This window comes from Eptesicus fuscus, chromosome 13 (genome assembly GCF_027574615.1).
Source record: "Eptesicus fuscus isolate TK198812 chromosome 13, DD_ASM_mEF_20220401, whole genome shotgun sequence".
In the NCBI taxonomy this organism is placed as follows: Eukaryota; Metazoa; Chordata; class Mammalia; order Chiroptera; family Vespertilionidae; genus Eptesicus; species Eptesicus fuscus.
In genome coordinates this window covers 62,163,053-62,187,891 of record NC_072485.1, presented here as the reverse complement: position 1 = coordinate 62,187,891, position 24,839 = coordinate 62,163,053, and positions in this window count along the sequence as shown.

Below are 24,839 nucleotides of genomic sequence, written 5' to 3'. Positions count from 1 at the left end.
AGCAGAGGCCCTGGTATCTGGAATTTATTTTCCTTCTACAATTGAAACTTTGTAGCCTGGAGCAGAGTCAAGCCTGGGGCTCCCTCCGAGGCCCAGCAGCCATTTGTGTTGGGGTTATAATTGAAACTTTGTTGCCTTAAGCAGGTGGGCCTGGCCAGGGTGTGCGGAAAGCTTTGCTTCTCCTGTTGCTGGCGGCAACCCTGGCCTGCTCTCTCAAGCTCCGTTCTGCTGCCATTTGTTTGAATTTGTTTACCTTCTATAATTGAAACTTTGTAGCTTGAGTGGAGGCTTAGGCCTGGCAAGGGCAGGCGGAAAGCTTGGCTTCCTCTGTTACCTAGGAACCTTGCTCTCTGTGGCTGTAGCCATCTTGGTTTGGGTTAATTTGCATGCTCGCTCTGATTGGATGGTGGGCGTGGCTTGTGGGCGTGTTGGAGGTATGGTCAATTTGCATATTTGTCTATTATTAGGTAGGATTTAAAAATAGGAAATTGAGTATGTGCTCATGTCTTAACAAGTTACTTGCCTTTTGTGGTCTGGTATCCTTTTCTTTTGCCTGTGTTTATATATGTTTTGTAATATTAATGTAAAAGAAGTTCATTAGCTTCATTTGGCAGGTTCCGGGGAAGGGGTGTCCAGCGACAAAGGTAGCAAGAAGCCCCTGAAACAGCCCAAAAGGCAGGCCAAGGAGATGGGTGAGATAAATCATTCAAGCAGAAGCAAACAGAGGAGCAGAAGAAACTTGAGGAGCTAAAAGTGAAGGCTTGGGGAAGGGCCTCCTGGCCACAGGCGGAATTCAGAAATCTGGCAAAAAGTGAGCTGTACCTTGTGCTTGAGCATTGGTGATTCTTAATTCCCTTCATGTTTTAACATCTGGATTTCCTGTTATAACATCTCTTGCCACCTAGAGCTAAAATGAAGTGTTGTTTTGGAGCCTGTTGTACATTTAAGAATAAACTTTTGTAAAAAAAAAAAAAATCATTCAGTGGCTCATCTTTTTAGTTCTTCTCACTCTGCCATTTCAACCTTAGCTGTGAGGTCAGAGGAAACCCAGTCCAGAGTCCTGCCAAAGTGTGTTCTTCAGTTTTTATTCCACCCTGAATTCTGTACCACCTGGAATTAAACAAACTCATTTGAAAAAAAAAATCTTTAATTTTTTTCTAATTTAAATTTATCCATTATGGTCATTTAAATTCATTTTCTTTATTTAAATTACAAAGTAATATGTAACATGTAGGGTATAATATTTTCATATAAAGTGCTAATTTTTTATTGTTTTTACCCTACCAACTTACCCAACAATAATATAGAGTTGCCCTTTCTAATAAGGTGGTGTCCAGCTACTTGTGGCTATTAAGCAATTGAAATGCAGCTAATCCAAAGTAAGATTTACTGGAAATATAAAATACCCTCTGAATTTCAAAGACAAAATAAGAAAGCATGTAAACTATCTCAATGATTTGTGTATTGATTACATTGAAATGACATTATGTATCTATTAGGCTACAAATATGTTAAGTCAGTCTCACCTATTCGTTTTAATTTTTAAGTACTTTACTTTAAAATGTGGTTACTAGAAAATTTTAAATCACATTAGTGCCTCACATTATATTTCTATTGCTCTGCACCGAACTTGCTGGGTAAATTTGCAGAGGTCACAAGATCTGCTTTCTGGCCTAATATCTGACCTTTGTGCATTATACATCCCATGGTAGGTCAACTGATATAACTGTGAAAATAAAGTGAAAAGCCCTCTGGTTGCCAATATTTATGAATATGAAAATATAATAATGTACTCTATTGTTTTCAATCAAAGAGTCAGGAGGGTTAGTTTTCATATTAGCAGGTAAATGGCTTGTTCTCATCCACTGGAGCAGCCAGATGGAACTTCATTTCATCAGATGATATAGTAACACACTGTGAACAATGAAATGAAATGTAATACTCATCTCTGCTGCATTTTCTTTTCCTTACAGCAAGATGGAGCAAAGTGGCATGGCATTCTCTTGATAGTTCCTTTTAAAGCAGTAATGGCACTCAGAATATTCCATGATGATGTTCCAGTAAGAAGTCAGTACATTTGGTATCAGTCAACTGATAATGCATGAAGCTAGTAAAAATATTTCATAGGCTTTGCAGCAATTGTATCTTGTATAGAGTAAGTATTCAGTAAATACTTGTGGATTTGATTTTTGTTTTGATGCTGGTTGGCAAGTTTCTAGAAACTAAAGTAAAAAGCACTTAGAATGGGATGTACATCCAAGTAACTAACAATATATTGATGCTTGATGTAGGCTATGCTGAAAAGTAATATACTGATGGGTCTGGCGTTATCCCCAGCACAAAATGCACATCCCAGGTGTTTTTACATCATTTTGTTTTAGGAAAGAGCATCTTATATGCAGGGTCGGGCAAAAGCAGGTTTACAGTTATTCATATGGAAAATAATACAAGAATTAATAAATAATACTACAAGAATAAACTCTGTATTTTTCATACTCACAACTGTAAACTTTTTTTGGCCCCACCCTGTGTATGTACACACATGAACTCACACACATATACATACAGACATCTGATATAACAGTTTATGGTGCTTTCATAGCTTCTTTAAGCTCATGCATATCTTTGAGGAAAGTATTATTGTTCTCATTTTACAGAGTACAAAACTTTATTGAGCATTTACTTGGTACCAGTCACTGTGCTAAATCCTTACATGCATGACACCACTGAGTGTTTTCAACAACCTTGTGAAGTACATATTTCTATCATCTATATATTACAAATAAAGAAATGAGGGTCAGAGCAGTGCATTAAGATGCTCAATGTCACAGAGAGTGGCAAAGCAGACAAAACCATAGCATCTATACAAGTTACCTTCAGTAAGACGCCCTTTGCCTGGAGTTCTTCCATCTCTTGAAGCAGTTTAGATTACCAGGGCTTTGCACACATTCCATATTTCTACTGCTTTTCAACAAATAGCAACAGAAGCAACAATAATGGCAGCAAAACTAAAAATTCCAGAAAATTGCAAAAACACCAGCTGATTTTATAGCTGCTCTGTTTGTCCTAAATGGCCAGGATAGCTCTTTTGCAAAACGATTGCTAGAACCTAGAATTTTGCCTGGAAAAAATAGCTTCTGTTATGAAGATCTACTCCCTTATGTAATAATAGCAAATACAGGGAGATGGTTGAGAGGCCAGGTTGATGGTGGGAGTCTTCATAAACATTGGACATTTCTAGAGAATTTACTTTTCGTTCTCTGACCCTATTTGAATCACCTAATATCATACCACATACCTTTGTTTCTGGTCCTTTGCTTTCTTGACATCTACCTGCCACATTTTATTAAAAAACCTAAAAAGAGAATGGAGATAATTTGAATGACAGTTATATATATTCAAAGGAGACAAAAGATAGTTGATTAATGATGCTTTGTGTTGAGAGTTATTTATTTCACATTTCAAAAATTACTTTCACCTTTGTTATCTGAATTTATTTTCAATCAATCCTTAGAACAATTTTTTTAAGTGGCAAGACAGAGATCATAAAGCAAAGAGTGAAACCACAGTTACTTACACTTACTTTGAGTGACAGAATTTTGACTCATACCTCAATTTTTTACAAAAAATTGAATTTAAAAGCATTCTACTTTAGGTAACTCCAGACTTTATTTTTATCACAGAAAAAGGTAGTGATTTCAGGAGCACAATGGGACAGACATTCTCCCTCTGTTCTGCCATAGGAATAGAATTTTTAACTGGCCACATGGCTGCCCAGAACAAAGAGTAAAATGTCCCTACCTCCCTTGCAACCAGAAATGGTCATGTTTTGAACAAAAAAGATATAATTAAAATGTGTGACAGCTTTTAGGAACTTCAGGAGACAGGCAGCAAGCAACTTTTACCCTCTTCTTTTTTATCCTTCCTCCATTCTGCTCCTTGTCATGGGGGTGTTTTGGGCTAAGAGGGTGAAGGCTATGCTCTTGGGGGTCCAGTGACCTGAAAAGCACATGAGCTGCTGAGGACTTTCTGGATCAGAGCTGCCAGTCCAGCCCTTCACTGTATGACTAGAATTTTACTTGAAAGAGAAAACAATCTCTATTTTGTTTAGGCCCACGGTCGGCAAACTGCGGCTCGCGAGCCACATGCGGCTCTTTGGCCCCTTGAGTGTGACTCTTCCACAAAATACCACGGCCTGGGCGAGTCTATTTTGAAGAAGTTTAAGTCTTTTTTAAACTTAAACTTCTTGCGTTAGAAGAAGTTTAAGTTTAAAAAATTTGGCTCTCAAAAGAAATTTCATTGGTTGTACTGTTGATATTTGGCTCTGTTGACTAATGAGTTTGCCGATCACTGGTTTAGGTCATTGTTATATTGGGTCTCCATTACTTGAAGCTGAATGAATTTAACTGATTCATGTGGTCAAAGCAGTTATCTCTGGGCTGAACTCAGACTCTTAGGCCAAACGCTTAGGAGAACTAGCTTATGGAGTCTGTGGAGGGCAGAGGATGCCTATGGTACCTTAAGGTGAACCTGAGATTAAAGCCTGGCCCTAAGATCTTGGAAACATCAAAACTGGAGAAATTGCCATTTTATAATGCATGTTTTTATCTTCTAAAGTATGGAGATTTTAATCATCTCTTGTGCAGAAACTTTTAGTTAGACAAATATACACAGGACATGAGGAATTTTCTGCCTTCATTGTTTTTCCTTCTTGGTGCTGGTGGAAAAGGTTTCTTTTGGCATAATGTATCATGTGATGCTATTAATGACAAAAAGGAATGCTTGGCTGATAGATGCTCACTATGAAGAATTTGAAAAATTCATTTCATTCTACAACTGTGGGAGAGCCAGAAATAAAGGTGTGTATGGCCTGGATTTTGGAGAGAGCATGAAAACCATCAGCCAGGTCAGAAGCGTGGAAACAGAGAGAAGCTAGAGGGAGAGAGGATTCCTAGATGCTCATCTGCGGTTGACTCAGTATCTGTCAAAAGGGATCAGGGTAAGGAAAGAGATATTTAGATGCCTCTCTAGGAATATTCCTGAGGAATCAATAAAATGTTTATTTCAAACTAGAGGCCCAGTGCACAAATTCATGCACTGGTGGGGTCTGCTGGCCCGCCCCGATGGGGGCCCATTGGGCCAGGCCCACTGGGGGGAGGGACCGAAGGTGGTTGGTGGCCAGCCCCGCCCCTGATGGAGTTGTTGGGGGCCGATCGGGGGCTGGATCAGCCAAGGGGATGGCCAATTGGGGCCCGGATCAGGCCGGTTTGCTGCTGCAGTGCACATCATAGCCACCGGTCGTTCTGGTTGTTCTGGTCGTTCTAGTCATTCTGCTGTTCTGGGTGCTGGGCTTTTTTATATATAGACTAGAGGCCCAGTGCATGATTTAATCATGTACCTGGTGCACCAGCTGGCTGTCTGTCCACTCCGGCACAAGGCCTTTTGAAAGCCTCCGGCGTGGTGGAGGCTTTCGAAAGGCCTTGTGCCGGAGCGGACAGACAGCCAGCTCCCCTGCTTTGGCTTTCGATCACGGGGGAGCTGGCTGTCTATCCTCCTTTACTCAGGCCTTTAGAAAGCCTCCAGCGCAGCCATGGCACAGATGCTGAGCTCGCGGCGTCACTGGCGCCGAGAGCTCAGCGTCCTTCTGGCCCAATCAGCTACCCCGGCCACCCTGAGTCCCGCCCCCTGCGCCTCCCGCTGGTCCAATCGTGGATGTAGCAGAGTGATGGTAATTTACATATTACCATTTTATTATGTAGGATAATATATTTATTTGCCTTTATGTCTGTCCAAAGCTGTGATCCATAGAAGGGGCTACGTAAAGCCAAGCATTTCTTTTCAAAGGGACATGTTTATGGAGTTGTGACTGGGGAGCTGATTGGAAGGAATATGCCATGTTGATAAAATGAGAATTTTAAGTGACTAGTTTTGGACTATCCTGAGGAGGAAGAATTGTTGCATATTTTTGTTGCATAGTTGACAACTTTGGAGAAAGATGTGTGGGTTCTTGTTCGGGGACCTGCCCCAGGAAAATAAAAAAAAAATGTTTTTTGGAGGCTCTGGTGACAAAATGTGGCATAGAGTTAGAGGGAGAGGAACATTTTCCTACCTCAGCAGGAAAGCCAGCATCCCTCTCCTTTCCATCTTAGCAGTTTCAGCGACAATGTCCATGGCAAGGACTTTGTCATGCATACGTCTGGCACCATCTGCAGTGGGGACTGCTCTCAAGTCCTAGCCAGGGTAACCCAGAGCCTGAGAAGAAATGTGTCAGAACGGAGCAGGCTAAAGAGTGAAACTGGACGACTGGTGTGTGGGCATACATGGCATCTCTCTGCGTACCTCCTAAATTTTGGGGACACTTTGGGGGGTGGTAGGATTCTCCATGAGATGGTGAGAACGGGAGGGGACTAAGGATCATCAAAATCTGTACATATGGTGAATCATAAGGTAGCAGAATGGGGATTCATTAAAACAGCGGACTTAAGGTTTTTCAGACAAAGAGGAAGAGTGTGTGTATAGCCCAGAGGAAACTGAGGACACAATGTCTGCTGAGAGCTCTGGTATGAGTAACCTTAAAGGGGCACATGGGGGATTGACATAGTTGACAACTGTGTAGCAGAGACTGCGACTCCATATAGAGACTAGTATAAGTGCCAACTAATCAACTGATGGATTAGCCCTAGGCTTCATTTAGGAATCAGAATTCTGGGGAGACTCTAAAAGGGTTATTATTTTTAAAAACAAAAAGAAACCACTACAGTCAATCTTATTTAGATTGTGGGAATTTTATAGCAAAAAAAAATAAAACCTTCCTTTTTGCATTTACAGTGTTTTTATTCAGTACTAATCCCTTTTCCATTCTCAAACCAGCAATTTTCCTCTAATATACTAATAAAAGCAGTTTCAGCTAAGCACTTGTACTTCTGAGCAATTTCTTTTGATGTGACATTTCTGCAGATATTACTATTTTAAAAGGTACAAGCTTGAAAGAATAGTTGGTGGGGGGGGGGGAGTGCTTTTGTGTGGGATGGCACATTTAAGGATTTAAAAAAAAAAAAACAGTCATAGGGTTTTTGAAGTCTTGTGTACCATTCTGGAAGATTACAGGCAGCTATCTCAATTTTAATAAACTACATTGACCGTAGAATGATGAAAGACATAAAAGCCCATTTTGACTTGTACCTTGAGCAGAGAGGTCATGAGGTAATCTAGAGTGTTCATAGCATTGGAAACTACCTGGTTTTCATTCATACGACCCTCTTGCCTCAGCACTCTTCAGGTCTAAAAACTTGACACTTGAAACTCCTTATTGCTTCCCAAGGACCTTTCCAGTTCCATATTGGAGAGACTCATACTTGTTAACAGATAGCACTTACTATGGACATACTAGTAAGTAAATACTCAAAGAATCTATAATAATAAAACTGTAATATGCTAATTAGACCAGACAGCTGAACAACCTTCCGGACGTCATTCTGGATGTCCTTCCAGACGAAGCCGCAGCAGCGGGGTCAAAGCAGAATAGCTAGGGGCGATCAGGCAGGCAGGTGAGCAATTAGGAGTGATCAGGCAGGCAGGCAAGCTGTTAGGGGCGATCAGGCAGGCAGGCAGGCAGGCAGAGTGGTTAGGGGCAATCAGGCAGGCAGGCAAGTGGTTAGGGGTGATGAGGCAGGCAGGCAGAGGTGGTTAGGGGAAATAAGGCAGGCAGGCGAGCAGTTAGGGGTGATCAGGCAGGCAGGCAGAGTGGTTAGGGGCGATCAGGCAGGCAGGCAGGTGAGCGGTTAGGAGCCAGCGGTCCTGGATTGTGAGAGGATGTCTGACTGCCGGTTTAGGCCTGATTCTGCATCGGGCCTAAACTGGCAGTTGGATATCCCCCAAGGAGTCCTGGATTGCGAGAGGGTACAGGCCAGGCTGAGGAGTTCCTCCCACCCCCATGCACGAATTTCGTGCACTGGGTCTCTACTTAATAATAGTAAGTTCTCAAAGAATTTTCTTGTGGTTGTTGCCAAAGTGGAAGAAGGCATAGTAGTGGTAGAGAACGGTCAATGAATATACTCAAGCAAATCAGTATTCTCTAGTCTTAGGATTATATAGGGAAAACTTAACTCTGTTGTTGTCTATATCAGAGGTTAGCAAACTTTTCTGAAAAGGAAGAGATAGTAAATATTTGAGGTTTTCTAGGTTTCTTAGTCTATTTTGACTTCTATAACAAAATATGACAGAGTGAGTAGTTTATAAACAACAGAAATGTGTTCCTTACATTTCTGGAAGCTAGAAATCCAAAATTGAGGCATTGGCAGATTTGGTGTCTGGTGAGAGCCTGCTTCCGGGTTCATAGGTGGCCATCTCCTTGTGTCCTCACAAGGGAGATTTGTAATGGAGCTCTCTAGGGTCTTCCTATGTGCCCAGGAAGAGGCATTCTTTCTGCCACATGAGACTATAATAAGGAACTCTATGGAGTCAGGCATGGAAATGATCTCTGAGGCTGCATAGTCGCCATGGTAGGCTATTAACGCCACCCTCCCCAAAATTTCTACATCTTAATTCCCTTAGCTCGCTATATTACCTTACATGACAATAGGGACACTGAGAATTTGATTAAGGATCTTGAGATGAGGAGATTATCCTGAATTACCTAGAGGGTCCAATGTAATCATCAGGGTCCTAATAAAGGGAAACAAGAGGGTCATAAATGTTTATAAAAGGGAAGGCTATGTAACAACAGAAGTAGAAGGCGAGATAATGTGGTGTAAGATAAAGTCTCAGAAGTGAGTAATATCAATTAGGCAATTTAGGAGGTGTGAAAAGTATTATATACAATTCTTTATCTGCATCTCTGATATTTTTCTTAGCTTAGATTCCTAAAGGTAGAGGAGATTATATATACACTAGTGGTCCGGTGCACGAAATTTGTGCACGGGGTGTCCCTCAGCCTGGCCTGCAGCCTCTTCAATCTGGGACCCCTCAGGGGATGTCTGACTGCTGTGGGATCGGGCCTAAACCGGCAGTTGGACATCCCTCTTGCAATCTGGGACCGCTGGCTCCTAACCGCTCACCTGCCTGCCAGCCTGATTGCCCCTAACTACTCTGCCTGCCAGCCTGCTCGCCCCCAACTCCTTCCACCTCCCCTCCCCCCGCTGGCATGATCACCCCAACTGCCCTCCCTTCCTGGCCTGATCGTCCCTAAACGCCTCTGCCTCGGCCCTGCCACCATGGCTTTGTCTGGAAGGATGTCCGGAAGGTCTCCCAGTCTAATTAGCATATTACCCTTTTATTAGTATAGATGTTTGGTGAGGGAGGCTTCATGTAGATTGTCTCAGACTGACTTGAGCTTTTAAATCCTATTGATATAAGCACGGGGCCTGAAGGAGCATTTCTGTTCCTTTTTGAGTTATGGTTTTAGGGAGCAGGGCCTTGGTTCTTCCTCTACAGAATGCTGGTCTGAAGGAGGATGGATCAAGGGGAAACTAGCCCTAAGTTTGTAGTATACAGTGGGGAAATGGCTGATGTCACCTCTGAGGTGCTGCCGATTAAGTCTGGACACTTAATTGGAATTCTTTGGAGCATGCACACATCTTGTCATGAAAGCTACTGGGCTTCATCTCTTTGTATCTAACAGCATCCATGCCTGAGGCTGCTGACATTTGAGACATGGGCCATTTATTTAGTGCGGAGTACTCATTTGTATCAATGCAAATCAATTATAATCCAGCTAGCTTATTACTCTGTGCTAGGTTAAGATGGGTAATACCAGGTCACAGCCTTTAGGGATCTTACAATCTATCAAGTTAGGATATACATGGATAATAGGCAATAATACAATATGCTTTGGGCTACAGTGTGTTCTAATAAAATCACAGAAAAGCTCGAAGCTAGTCCCAGCAAGGATCAGAGCATCCTTATCAGATGTTCACGGGGATTTTCTGATAGGTACATGAGAATATATGTTAGGGGAGACTGGAAAGTGCAAATGAAGTGTAATCAGAGCATCATCGAGCAAGAAGACTGTCACAAATGAAATTGGATGCTCTTAAAAGCCCAATTATCTGATATCCAAATTTGCCCAAGGCCAACCCTGTGTTTCGTTAGGAGATTCTTATGATCTATAACTATAATTTTCATTTCTCCTGGCATTTACCTATGCAAAAAAGTCTGTCAAATAAATGAGAGAAGACAGACCACCTGCTCAGCCTGCAGAGCTCAGGTGCCCTTGAATCGGCTGCTAAGGATGAGTCATGGAGTATTCCCTGGTGTTTTGTTGCCTGGAAATAGGAAAGGCACCCCTGGCCCTGGCTGTGGCATTTTGGAGTAATCCCAGGAGCAGTTTAGTTGGAACTCTCCCAAGGTTCACCTCTTGGTTACTTACATTCTTCACCTTTAAAGCGAGTTTCAGTCTTAATTTCCAAGGCTAGTTGAGGGGTGAGAAGCTCAAATCTGGGGCTCTGATGGGTGTCTCTGTTGGGAGCAAGGATCAGCCACAGGCATCCTAAAGGGCACAAGAGAGACTGAGAAGTTGATGTTTAGGGACACAGAATGGGAAGTGGGAGAAGAGTGATGATTTCATCATTGGAATCATGGAAAAGACATTATACCTGACACATAGTGTATGAGGGATGTTGGTCTTAAACCTAATAAATCTGCTTTATGAACTTCAAGCTTTGCCTTGTTATTTCTTGGACAGTCAGCAAGCATTTATGGAACTGAGAACCCAGCTCTATTCTATGACTGTTCATGACCACCAGTTGTGCTTCATGAAGAAATATTTTTTAAAAATTTAAACACATTTGAAATCTGAAATTCAGTACACTTGGAGTTTGGAGGTTTTAGACTTTAAAGTTGCAACTGAGACTTTTAGTTTCTTCCTAGGAAATTTACCTCACTGCAGGTGGCTGCCACCAGGTGAGAGATATTGCCGTCAGCTGCTCAGCCTGCCTGCTCTGTGCCAGGTGCAGCTGAATGAACACCCGCCTCAGCCCAGATCCTCACTGTGCTTACCCATAAAATGAAAAAGGATGGACAGCAAAAATGAGCCCTATTACTAAATCACAGATCCCCCCCGCTGAAAGCACAGTTGCAAAACAAGAAAATACTTAAGTGCTCAATGATCCATTACCTGTTTGAGCTGATAACTGATTTTGTTCTCTGATAGCATTTTACTTGTAACAAGCCCTCTTTTCTACAGAAACTTTCCCCACAGTTGTACTCTGTCTATATTTTGTTAGTCTCCTTCCTAGTGCATCATTAATTTAGATAAAAGCCCCTAGTAGAAGTAGCCTAGTTGTATTGATTTTGAAGATGCTGTAAATCCATTTTGGAAGACAGTGGAGTGTAAATGATTACTGGTGCTCTAGGTCAAGCTGTCATTCTTCAAGATCTGGACTGACAACGCGAATGAGGCTGAGAAACTCTGGGCCTTGGAGGAGGTTCTGGGAAGGACATCCAGAGCCAAAGCTGAAGGTGGGGCCTTGAGCAAGGTGTCATGATTCTGCGCACCTGGAGCGTCTGAACAGTTGGCAGCCCCCTCCCACCCTCATAAGGGCATGGCACACACAGTACTATGTTTAGGGATCAGCACCTTCCTGCCAGCCTTGGCATGGGAGACAGAGAACTGAAGAAGGAATAAATAACTGACTTTGTCAGGGGTGGAGGAACCTTTTGAGACAATCTATTCGAGTAGGGCAAATTCCTGGTAGGTGGGCCTCTCTTTCTTGCTTAAGCTCCATGGCTCATATCTTAATCATGACGTCTCCACTTGGGTTGTCTGTTGAATTCCAACATTTCCTCAGAATCCTTCTGATCCAGCATCCCAAACAATTACTGCTGTGGCCAACATGGAGATGGCTGTTCAGGCCTCCTTTCAGGAAAGGACTTGCTGCCCACCTGCCAAGAGTATGGTTGGTTAAGGCCTTCTGCTGTTAGGACCTTCAGGGTCTGTCTCAGCTTGTGAGCTGAGGTTGTACTCTTCTCCGGGTGGCTCCCTTCCAGTCCCCGAGCAGGGCTGAGGAATAAGGGCTCTGCCATTTCTTCTCAATCTGGGACGCCTATAAGTGGCAATCTATGCTCTAGAGCTGCTAGATGAGCTGGCAGAGATAGCTCTCTCTGTACAACCCATTTCTCCCTCTCCTTTTACAGATATTACTCCTAACTATCATGTCTGCCTCCAAATAACCCCTCCTCTCCCACCTCCCTCTCGCTTCCTGTCTTTCTAAAATCAATAAAAAGCATGGAAAAAATGATATACTTCTGTAAACTTCTGTTGAATAAATAAAAAGAACAGCCTAAAATAGCTGAGAGGGCTTGAGCTCTGTGTATTGAATCCACTTGTGGATTCACTAGCTATGTGAGCACAGGCTACACACTTTTCTGAGTCTCTGCACCATTTTAGGAATAATATTCTTTTGTTATAAGGTTCTGTGTGGAGTAATTGATGGGCTATATGTGTATCTGCTGCATAATAGGGACTTGATATTCCTTCCTTCCATCTTTGATAGCAGTATTGTCATAAAGCTTTACTTTAGTGGTATTCTTAATAAATAAAGAAATGTTTTTCCCTTTTTAAGAGTACAAAAGAGTTCGATTCTGTCTTCAGTGCTTATGTTTTGCTTTCTACTGGTTTGTCAGTTTCCATCACTGACACTGAAGCTTTTATACTAAAGCTTTTCTCCCAACAACACAAATAACAGAAGTGCTGCAGCTAAATCCTTTGGGAGTTAACCTAAAAAGGAGGTTTTCCAATTTGAGATTTGACACCCATTTCAGCTGAGATCAAGGTCTGGAAGTATTTAAATGTATTTCACTTCTTGAAAGGACTTCTATTGAATTTTATAAAGAAAGATCAAAGCCTTGAGGTTTAAGTTCTGATTCCATCTATTTTTCACTTTTAATATAGTGAAATTCTCTGAATCGTTTTCTCCTACAGGAAAGTTTTAATAAATCTTTGGTGAACCATTTTCACTGGATAATTTATCTTTATTAAGTGAGGAGACTGGATCTTTAAATTCATGGTTCAATTCCAGTTTTAGGGCATCTAAATTCTCTGTCTTCTAGAACATGAATGATCCTGGTTTATATAAAATTTCTATAGGGAAGACATTTAACTAGTTTATCCTTAATATCCTTAGACCATAGTTCTAAAAGTACAAATGTACCCTAGAATATAATAATAATGATAATAGCAGCAGCAACATTAATTTTAGCATTTAACATTTATTGAGTGCTTACTATGTCCTAGTTTGCTAAACTTTATAACAACTCTGGAAAGTTGGTGCTATTATTATTCCCAAATTACGGATGAGAGAACTGAAATTCAGAAAAATAATATAACTAAAGCTATACTATGATTGGCCTTGCTGGAATATTATGATTCTGATTCACAGAATATTATGATTCTGATTATGTGAGCTTAAGGGTCATCCAGTCCATTCACTAATTATTGGTGGAATGAGGTTTATTGAGTTAGGATCTTTGGCAAGTACCTCCAATTGAGGAAAGGAGGCCTGTTCTTGTTGCATATCTGACAACTTTCTGTGTCTTCTTCTTTTTAAAAAAAATATATTTTTATTGAATTCAGAGAGGAAGGGAGAGGGAGAGAGAGATAGAAACATCAATGGTGATAATTACTGGTTGGCTGCCTCCTGCCCAACTTCCAAGGGGAATTGAGCCCACAACCCAGGCATGTGCCCTGACCAGGAATCGAACTGTGACCTCTTGGTTCATAGGTCAAAGCTCAACCACTGAGCAACACTGGCTGGGCAACTGTGTCTTCTTAAATAATCTCTTTGTGTCTAAGTGTTTTTAATGCATACAATGGTGATAATAACATTAGCTAATGTATCTCAAAAGCATTGTCACATAAGTTGATGGGTTGGACAGGTTCCAAAATGCATCATATATAAGGTGTTTTATTAATGAACTAGAGGCCCAATGCACGAAATTCATGCAAGAGTAGGCCTTCCTTCCCCTGGCTGCCAGCACCGGCTTCTCTCTGGCGCCCAGGACCCAGGCTTCCCTCTGGCTGCTGGCAGGCACCCAGGACCCGGGCTTCCCTCTGGCCACCAGCAGGCACCCTGGACCCAGGCTTCCCTCGCAGCCCCAGCTTTGTCCAGAAGGTCATCCGGAAGGTCGTCCAGAAGGACGTCCAGAAGGTCATTTAGCTGTCCAGTCTAATTAGCATATTATGCTTTTATTATTATAGATGTCTTTACATCTTTACTCCACAATGAAATTCCAATTTCACTTTGATGCAGGTTGAAGAAAGCAGTACCCTACCTTATCTATACATACTAGAGGCCCGATGCATGAAATTCATGCAAGAGTAGGCCTTCTTTTCCCCAGCTGCCAGCACTGACTTCCCTCTGGCACCCGGAACCTGGGCTTCCCTCACAGCCCCGGCTTCATCCGGAAGGATGTCCAGAAGGATGTCTGGTCTAATTAGCATATTATTCTTTTATTATATAGATAATTACAATAAAATATTATAGAAGGATTTTGTATAAAAGCCTTCAGGCTAACATATGCATCATCTTCAATATTTAGAGACTAACTACATGTTAAGAAGAATGTTAACATGTTAAGAAGATTAAAATATTAATTAATAATTGTTATATATAAATATATTTGGAAAATATTATAGCATCACATTAAAAAATAGTTATCTAAAGCTTAAAAGACCAGTGTGCACTGGGTCTAATATTTCTGCTATGTGATTAGATTGAACATGGATCGAGAGTGAGGATGGTTACATTTCTACTGACCCTGAAATAAATATCAAAGGACAGAGCAATATTAAATTCCAGACATAATAATCCAACTGTACAAAAATACCTGAATTCTGAGTAACCGTCTCTCCTTGTACTAAGTGATCGCATTAAAGAGGGTACCACATGTCTGACAGATGTGAAAGTCACTAAGTCTTCAACGAAAACTTATCCCTTCCCCCAAACAGGTGAGCCAGTAACATCAACATTTTCAAATGTCAGCTGGTGGATTCTTATTTAATTCTGCTTGGTGCAAAACAAAATTAGTGCATTCATTCAAAAAATCATTTTTTTGAGCACCTGCTATGTACCAGGCACCATGGCAGGCTTCAAGGGGTGCCTGAGATAAATTATAGACAGGACTTTTTCTAAAGACTCCACTGCACAGTGCAACATGTAGACACACACAGAAATCAACTTCAGGTAGAAAAATTAAGGGTGGCATTGTCCTTGAAGGCAGGTAGGATAAGGATGAACAAGATAAATGAAAAGGGCATTCTTATGTGAGGAGGCTACATGCACAAAGGGACAGAGGCCACAGAATTGGGACAAGCATATGAGAACAATTCTGTGTCACCACTGAAAGGTTTAGAAGGGCACTGAAGAAATGGATCCTCTGAGAGGTATCGTGGTTTTGCTCATAAGCAAACAACTTTAAATTGCCAATTCATCTCTGTTTAGACAGTCCAAGTCCAGGAGCTTTCCACTATATGGTTTGCCTCTTCACAGTTTTCAGATGAGAGATAATCTAGAGCATGTCTTTGAAATAAAGATGAAATAAGATACTTTACTTTTTCTTTCAAGTCCTGGAGAATTTCATCCCCTTAAAGAGCTTAAAGTTAGGACTCTGCTGAGAAAGTGTTGAGTAAGGAGAGTGAGCTTTAGCAGGTGACCACTAGGTGGCAATGGTGCACACCCACAGCTCAAGTAACCCTTTCTGTTTAACCTTGTTGTGTACCATCCTGTCTCCCATCAGCATCAAATCACATAGAAAGACCAAGGCTCTGGTGTTTTGATGCAGAACATTAATAACATAAGTAGATAGAAAACCTAGAACTGAAAATGGAACCTTAGCCTCAAGCCCTAGGCATGAGACAGACTCGCTGATACCAAGGCTCCTATCGCCATATAAACAACCACCGAGATTAACTGTTCTGGACTATCTGAACATCCCTTTCCCACTCATGCTTTTGAATCCTTTTTATTTTGAAATAAAAAGAAGCCATGAAGGGAAACAAGGTTTTTTACCATTTGGTAACATAGTCTCCCTTTGGGCAGATGTCTCTGTTTTCCTGCCTATCCCTCCCTTGAATGCATTCAGACCTGTACTTCTTTGCCAGAGACAGCTGTTTTCCTGTTAGTATAGCTGAAGCTGGGCCTGAACACTCTATGCAGATTACGCATGTGCAGGGTCTTATCATATCCCTTCCCATCCCTGCTCTTATTACCTCAGGGGGGCTAGTTTAAAATATGAACCTCTGTGCTGACTGCTTCATGCTTGCCTTGTAAGGCCTTCCTGCCTGAATATGAGGCCTTAGCAACAAATTAAAATTCTTCTGCAGTTGCCTGGCATTGCAATTGTTTGATATGAGTTTAAGTTAATGTTGCCCAGTGTTTTAGACTATTCTACAAACAGTAGTTTTTTTGGAGGGGATGTTTTGTGTGATGACAAAAGGTGTCTATTGTCAAATATATTTGGGGAATGCTATGTTGACAGTAGTAGGTGTTTTATGTTGTTGCTTCTGAGTGTCTCAAAACCATTAATTTGCTTTTATTCAATGGGAATCTTTAAGGAGGTATAATATAAGTGACCATAGAACTATCATCCTAACCCCACTTTTTTTCCTCATAAAACTTAATGATATCTCCCAGGGCACCAAGGTTTATCTTAGAGGGTATAAGAAATGTTGGCGTATCTTATTGCTTATTAATATGATTTTTCTATTGCTGCAAAATAAAACACCCCAAACTTAGTGGCATAAAAGAATAAACATTATATTACACTCGATTCGATGGATGAGGAATTTGTCAAAGACACATTAGGGATAGGTTGTCTCTCTTCCATGATATCTGGCTGCTCATTGGGGTGATTTGAAGGCTGGAATCATCTGCAACCTCTTTCACATGTCTATAGGAACTGGGACCTCTGCCGGGGCTGTTAGCAGGATCACTCACACACAGCAGCTCCTTATGGCAGTTGGGCTTCCTCACAGCATGGTGACTGTGTTCCAAGAGTGAGCCTCCCAAAAGTCCCAGGCAGAAGTTGTATCACCTTTTATGGTCTTACCTTGAAAGTCATCTAGTGGCACTTCTTTCCTGGTCACAAACCCACACAGATTCAAGGGAAAGGAACATGTCTCACCTCTCAATGGGCAAAGAGTCAACATCACATTGCAAAAAAGACCATGGGTGATGGGAGATATTGTTAGGGCAGCATTTGGGATATCCAATCTGGCACACTTATCTTCAGGAAATTATTGATGAGCAACTGGAGGGATGACTGGGTGAATATCTCTATAACATCAAGCATTCCCTATATGTAGTTAAATCTTGAAGGATATTATGGAATGTTAGAACTAGAAGGGAGGTTATGTAGTTCCACTCTCCATGTAGTATAGCTTTCATTTCTGAAAGGAGGCTGTGTAACCTGGATTCAAGGATATCAAATTATATACATTTTAAACTTGGTTTGAAGGAGCTCAGAGTCTACCAAGGGAGGCAAATTTCTAAAGAAAACAAATACAAATATAGAAATAGTACTTTAGAGTTATGCAAAGAAGGTTTCAAAGACATAGTGAAGTATGAACTGGGATTTGAAGGGTAAAAGAAACTCAAGAGACAGCATGTAGTAGAGAAAGGCATTCTGGTCTGCAGAGACTGTTTGTGAAGACAGAGTCCAGGGAGGGAATCAGCATGCTGTGTTTCAGTAAATCTAAGTGATTTATAAGTAAAATACAAGGTGGAGAATAGAAGGATAACTGGACAGTGCTTGTTCATCACCATACTAAGGAATTTGGATTTATTCTGTAGCCCACTGAAAATTATGCAAGGATTTTGAACAGAATAGTGAATGACAAGATCAGGTTTCAGTTTTAGAAAGGCCCTCTGTCACAATGAGGAGGATAGAGCAGAGGTCTGGGGTGGCCAGAGTGAGGGACACCAGTGCGGAGGCAATTTTCACCCAGAGGAGAACTGAATTTGGAAGCTGGCAGTAGGAATAGAGTGGGAGGAGAGGATTTGAATAATACCTAAAGCCCCGAACAAATTGATGTCTGTAAAGCACTGGGGATAAGGACTGGCACGTAGGAGCACTGAAATAGTGTATGCTACTGTTATTATTGTTAGTTGTTTTTGTAGGAACTGGATCAGCAGTCGTAAGGATGAGACCAAGAGAGTACCTAAGATGCTTTGGTGACCTGGAAAAGTTGGTGCCATTTTCCAGCATAGGTAACAAAGGAAAACAAGCTGGTTTGAGTCCAGTTTTGAGCATGTGGACTTTTAGGTGTTTCTGTAATCCTTCAGAGATTATTAGTAACTAGAGGCCCAGTGCATGGATTCATGCACTGGTGGTGTCCCTCAGCCTGGCCTGCAGGGATTGGACCGAAACTGGCTCTCTGACATCCCCAAGGGGTCCCGGATTGCAAGAGGATGGTTCTCAGAATCAGGCTCCCTCCTCTCTGGTTCATGGTGCGTCACCCGAGAACCGCAGCTGCCAAGTCACCACAGCTTGGCAGCTTCTGTGTTGAGCGTCTGCCCTCTGGTGGTCACTGCGCATCATAGCTACCAGTTGGATGGTCACTTAGGCTTTTATATATATAGGTAGTTTGTCAGAATATGGGTCTGGAGCACAAGAGCAAGGTCTGGGCTCAGCATAGGATTTGGTTATCATTAGCAAATGCCAATGGAAGTTGTAACAAAGCACATTTCATCAAATGCTTTAGGACACTTGTCTTATCCCACCTCATTCTTTCTACCATATTAATGTGCTGCAAAGGCACTTTATTTTCTCAATATTATTTTTAAAAATACATTTCAAATATACCTCTCAAAATATGATAATATTATTTATAAGGGACCTTGGCATAATGTTAACCTTCATAGACTTGAAGGTGAAGAACCATAAACTCTATTGTGATAGAATCCCATGGCCCTTTGCAAAAGAAAAACAAAACCTAGGTTTCTTATTTCCATGAATTATTTTGATTCCAAGTTCTGATGACTTTGGTTACATTGCTTTGACTTTAAGAAAATTTTATTAAACTATTGCTTTTGCTTTGTTAATATAAATTGTACTTTGCTAATGAAGTTGTGTCCTGGCTAATCACTTAAATACTGGGGGCTAATGCTAGGGATGAATACTAGTAGATTAGGAGGCAGGAAGCCCAAGAGGTTCCAAAATTATCTTTGACCCCAAGTGTGAGCAAGGTGTGACACTGAATCAGGTGGAAGGAAGAATATTAATCTCTGCTTTGGGATAAGGCACAATTGGCAAATATGTGACATAAACATGGTAACTCCAGCCTTCTGCTTCTGTGGCAGATACCACGGATCTCAGAAATGTCTCCCCAATCTATCTTAAAGCCTGTCCCCTGCAGCCACCAATTGATAAGTAGGCACTTGAAATTAAACCATTTTCTGTTCCATTAAAGGTGATGTCTTCATCAGGCTCCTATCAAAAATACTTGAAAGACTAATTTAATATTTGTCCCCACCAACATATTCGTGAGAATTATTTTCAGGGTTGTTAGACATCACGGACACACAGGTAACTGGAAAACAATCCAGAGCAGACTGCACAATCCATGAGCCCATTTTCCTTGATATTTTTGCCAAATGCTTGGAGGAAGTCAGACTAAAATCAAGCTAATACATTTTTCAGGAGACAGACTTGGAATGCATATTTAATCATAAGATTCTGCCCAAACCATGGTAAGCTAGAATGAAAGACTAACGCTAGCAAGATAAGAGAAAACTGATTAGAAAGAGTGCAAAGTTCTGCCAAAAGTTTCCATAAGTCAATAATATAAGTATAAGATGTGGGTGAGGGGAGAAGGCTTAGCGGATGTTTCTGAGGGAACGTACAGCTAATGGCTCATTTCACTGACATCTTTAAGGACACAATGCTACTAGGAGGACAGCATTGCCCAAAGCCTGTTCTAAAGGAGGGGCTAGTCAGTGAAATACATTTGTATTAAATAATTTTGGAAAATGCTTGGTTAAATTCAATTCAACGGGGTTTCTTTCTTTTCAGGACTTCTCAGAACCCTGGCTATGCTAATATGCATTGTAACTCTAGAAGAGGAGCAACATTTTTCAAACATATTTAATTATAACCCATTATCCCTACAGAGAAATGTGCCAGCCACCCATGTAGCAAACTCAGGGAAATGCTGATGTAATTATTTCAGTTGACTCAAGTTCAATTTTAGCTAATGGTCTGGTAGACTGGTATGATAGGCTAAGCTTGCTGCTCTCAAAACCACAATGTATACACACAGGTAGAAGGTAACTGTAATACACTTTATACTGATTAGACTAGTTAACAAACATTAATATGATGCTTACTATGTGCCAGGCAGGTAATATCATGCTATTCATGATCTCTTTTTATGGATGAGGAAACTAAAATGAGAAAGGCTACGTAACATGGCAAAAACCTCACAGCTGGCAAGTGGCAGAGCCACGATCCAAACCTGGGTAGTCTGTCTCCTGAATCTGTACCTTCTCCTGCCGCAGCTGGACAAGTGCTTCTGGTGCTTTCCATGTCAAGAGCGATATTTAGCCACCCTACCGAACCCAACGTGGTAACATGATTTGGCAAAAATGTTCATCGGAGAATGAGGACACACCTGTGGCAAAACATACCTATAGTTAGCCTTCAGTTAATATCAAATTGCAGGGAGAAGGGTTCCAAGAATCTCTAAAAGAGCAGCTAATTGTCACACTGTTTAAAGGAACACTAAAAATATTACTGGGGTGTGACTAAAAAAGAGCAGTAACTTCCAAAGGCATGCTCCTGTGATTGCAGTCAACAGACACCCAGGAATCCGTAGCCTATTAACTAACAGCTACCATTTTGGCTCTTCTGTTTTTCATACAGCTTTCTGTTGAGAGGCAAAGTCATCCCGAATGATGCCCCATTTCTTTCAGACTAGAAAGAGGGCTGGACATGTGTTACAAGCCTGAGCATTCTTTCTAACTGACATTACCTCGCAGAAATGTTAAAAGTATGTGCCCTTTGACCCTGTAAATCCTACTAAGAATTTAAGACAATTTGAAGATATTCAAGAATATTACATGTATTATTTGCTGTATTGAAAAATGTTTGGTAAAAATCCCAGGATCAACAAACATCTAGTTAGAGAAATTATAGTAAAGTAGTCAATGTAGAAAATGCTTCGCAGCCACCAAAAATTATATTATGGAAGGATGGATGTGTGAGGTGTTCATGACAAATTAAGAAAAATCTTGTCACAAAAGCACAAAGGTGGGCAACTTTCTTCTATGGAGGAGAAAAGATAAGATCACATTGATCGCTTTTGAACGTTTACTATTGGAATGGAAATACTGAGCACTGTGCTGCCACTCTGCTCTCTTAGCTGTCATCAGGCAGCACCATTCAGTCACAGCACTTCCTCACGAGAAGTCCAGGTGCATTCTCAGAACCCTCTCCACACAGTACTGCAGACAGCCACTGTCAATGGGGTAGGGTTGCTGTATGACAGTGGCGGGCAAATTCATTAGTCAACAGAGCCAAATATCAACAGTACAACGATTGAAATTTCTTTTGAGAGCCAAATTTTTTAAACTTAAACTATATAGGTAGGTACATTGTTATTAACTTAATTAGGGTACTCCTAAGCTGGCCTTTGCTAAAAACTCAAGGGGCCAAAGAGCCGCATGTGTCTCGCGAGCCGCAGTTTGCCGACCACTGCTATATGAGATGAAATGATTTGTCACCCCTGCAACACTATATGTCAGTTACTGTGCAGAGTGATTAGTTAGATTTAATACCCGCCAGGGGCTCAGAATCCAGTCCCATTTTCCTAGGACAAATCATTCGACACTTCAGAAACCTGTGAAATGAGAATACAGGATCCTACCCTGTTTTTCCCACTGGATTATTATAAGGATCAAATGAGGTACTGTGAGTGAAAACATTCTGTAAGTGGGAAAACATTGAGTAATCTGTCTTTAAATACTTTCAGTACTCTTTTTATAAGTGAAAGCACCAAACAGGTATCTATCAAACCTCATTTTGATCCTTAAAATTTGGACAGCATTGTGGGATGAGGGTACAATCCCTACAAACGTCAAGGTTTACATGAAACCATTCAGCAACTGGGACATGAGAAATTTAACCAGCCATGAAAATGACTATTTTGAGAAATTAGGCCAAACATTTCACTTTTGCAAAACTGATGTGTGAATTGTGTTGCCTAAGGTGTCCTCTGTTCTCAAGTCTTGCAGATGCTAGGTGCCAAATTCTTCTGAAATAGTTCCTAAAAGACAGGGATCTGCATGTAATAATAGTAGAAAACATTTTTAGAGGAGACAGCAGTTAGGTGGGAGCCTTCAGGGGAAGCTTGTTGGGAGATCTCAGGAGACTATAATACGTTTTCACTTTCAAGTTAACAGAAGCCAACTTATTCTCATCTAAGGAAAGACGGGGGATTTATTTTAAGAAACAAGGTTGTCTCTTGGAACCTAAGGGCAATACTGCAGCCAAACCCCAGGAAGTGACTGGAAACAGAAATGTAAAAGCCACGTAGCTTCTCTGGATTTTTACATTAGTCTCTCTGTGTTTGTTTCATGTCTTGCTTGCTCTCTCTGTGTGGAGTGGGTTTCTCCACATCCCTAGTCCATGATGGTGAAAGATGGTCACGCTTTACCAACCAGTTTCTATGTCAGAGGCCTCAACTAACTAACTTGATTCTTTGTTTTAATTTCTCATGTCCTGGGATCGAACTGTATGTATCAAATGTCTATTCTGGTTCAAACTGTATGAGATGAAATGATTTGCGGTAGTCAGTGATTTCAAATATATGCCAACAAGACATTTCAGTGAGTTAGGGGGGAATGTATTTCCCTAGGGTCATTGTCATCTGTAAAGGGCAGATACTCCAAAAGATGTCCATTATAGGGTTCCAATTAAAAGATGCCCTTTCACCCTGGCCAGTGTTGCTAAGTGGTTTGGAGCATCATCCCATACACCAAAAAGTTGCAGGTTCATTTTCCAGTCAGGGCACATACCCAGGTTGCTGATTCAATCCCCATTGGGGCACTTGTGGGTGGCAATCGAGCAATGAGTCTCTGTCACATCAGTGTTTCTCTCTTTCTCTCCCTCTCCTCTTCCTCTCTCTCTAAAATCAGTTTAAAAAAAATTTTTTTTTAAAGAAGCCCTTCCTGCTTTATAGTTTATGGCTGTAGTGTTTAGGTGTAAAGGCTGGGTTGGAGAAATAGGGTGGTCCTGGCCATGTCACCTCTGAGAGTTTTATCTTAGAGATGCTGACTTTTCTCATGTCCTTCATCCTGGATCCTGTGGTTCCACAGATTGTGTCCTCTGTAGTGTGGAAATAGTGACTAATGAATGTTCTATCTAGTATCAGTAAATGGCTAACGTGCTCCTGCAAAAAAAAAAAAAAAAAAGAAGTGTACATTGCCAATCCCTGCCCCCCACCCCCAGATATAGTGAAAATCTTTCTAGTGAAGTGAGTCCTCGCATCATTGTACCTTCTGTAAGTTCTTACCCTTTCATAATTACATCAGAGATCTTTGGAACAAAAAAGAATATTTGTTCTTTTATTTACTCCTCCCCAGTGTCCCTACAACACTGCTGGTTATATGATAGCTGTTCCACATATATTTGCTGAAGTTGTTTCTCTGATAGAGCCAAGACTTGTGTGGTTGGGAATAATCTGCAAGTGAATCCTTTAATATAAAAGCTGGAAAAGAACTTAGCTTCTAAATTAATATGGTAGACTGAATAATAACCCCCACATATATCCATGTCCTAACATTTTGGAACCGACAAATGTTATCTTATAGGGTGAAAGGAAATTTTTGAATGCTATTAAGTTGAGGATTTTGAGATGGGGATATTATCTTGGGTTATCTGTGTGGGCCTAATACAATCATCATACTTCTTACAAGAGTAATTCAGAAGGACTTGGAGTCCAAAGAGAAGACAGTATGATGGCAGAAACAGAGTTGGAGTGATGTACTTTGGACATGAAGCATGGGACCACAAGCCAAAGAAAACAGGCAACCACTAGAAGATGACAAGGGCAAGGAGGCAGACTCTCCCCTTAGAGCCTCCAAAAGGAACTAGCCCTGCTAGCACTTTGGCCTTAGCCAAGGGAAACAAATATAATGGAGATCACAAACGGAAAGTCACAGGCCAAATCCGGTCAGCACATCTGTTTTATTTGGCCAGCAGAGTATTTTCAAAATGAAAATAAATAAGTCGACCTTTAGTAATTGGTATGCTTCACATAAAAAAAGGGAAAACTGAGTACGGGTACCATTTTTGCCATTTTTTTAGTAAATATTAAAGTAGTCTAAAATTAAAATATTACTCAATGAAATCGAGCATATCTATACTAATAAAAAGGTAATATGCTAATTAGACTGGACGTCTTCCGGATATTTTTCTGGACAAAGCCACAGCGGCTGCTGCTGTGAGGGCTAGGCCGAGGCTCAGGCAAGCTGTGGCAGCTGGCAGTGGCAGCAGCAGCAGCATGATGGGGGCGTCGCCTTTCCCTGATCAGCCTGGTCGCCTCCTGCAGAGGGAGGCCACAGGCAGCAGCAGTGAGGGGGTGATGGGGGTGGTGCCTTCCCATGATCAGCCGGTCACCTCCCACAGAGCCTAAGCCGTCAGTAGGACATCCCGTGAGGGCTCCTGGACTGTGAGAGGGGGCAGGCCGGGCTGAGGGACCCACCTCCAGTGCATGAATTTTCATGCACCGGGCCTCTAGTTTCTTTATGAAAGTGGAAAATATTATGTGTTATACATGAAAGCAAACTATTTCTGTGTTGAAAAAATGCTCCTTAGTCTGTTTCTCTCATTGCCTTACCCTCTGG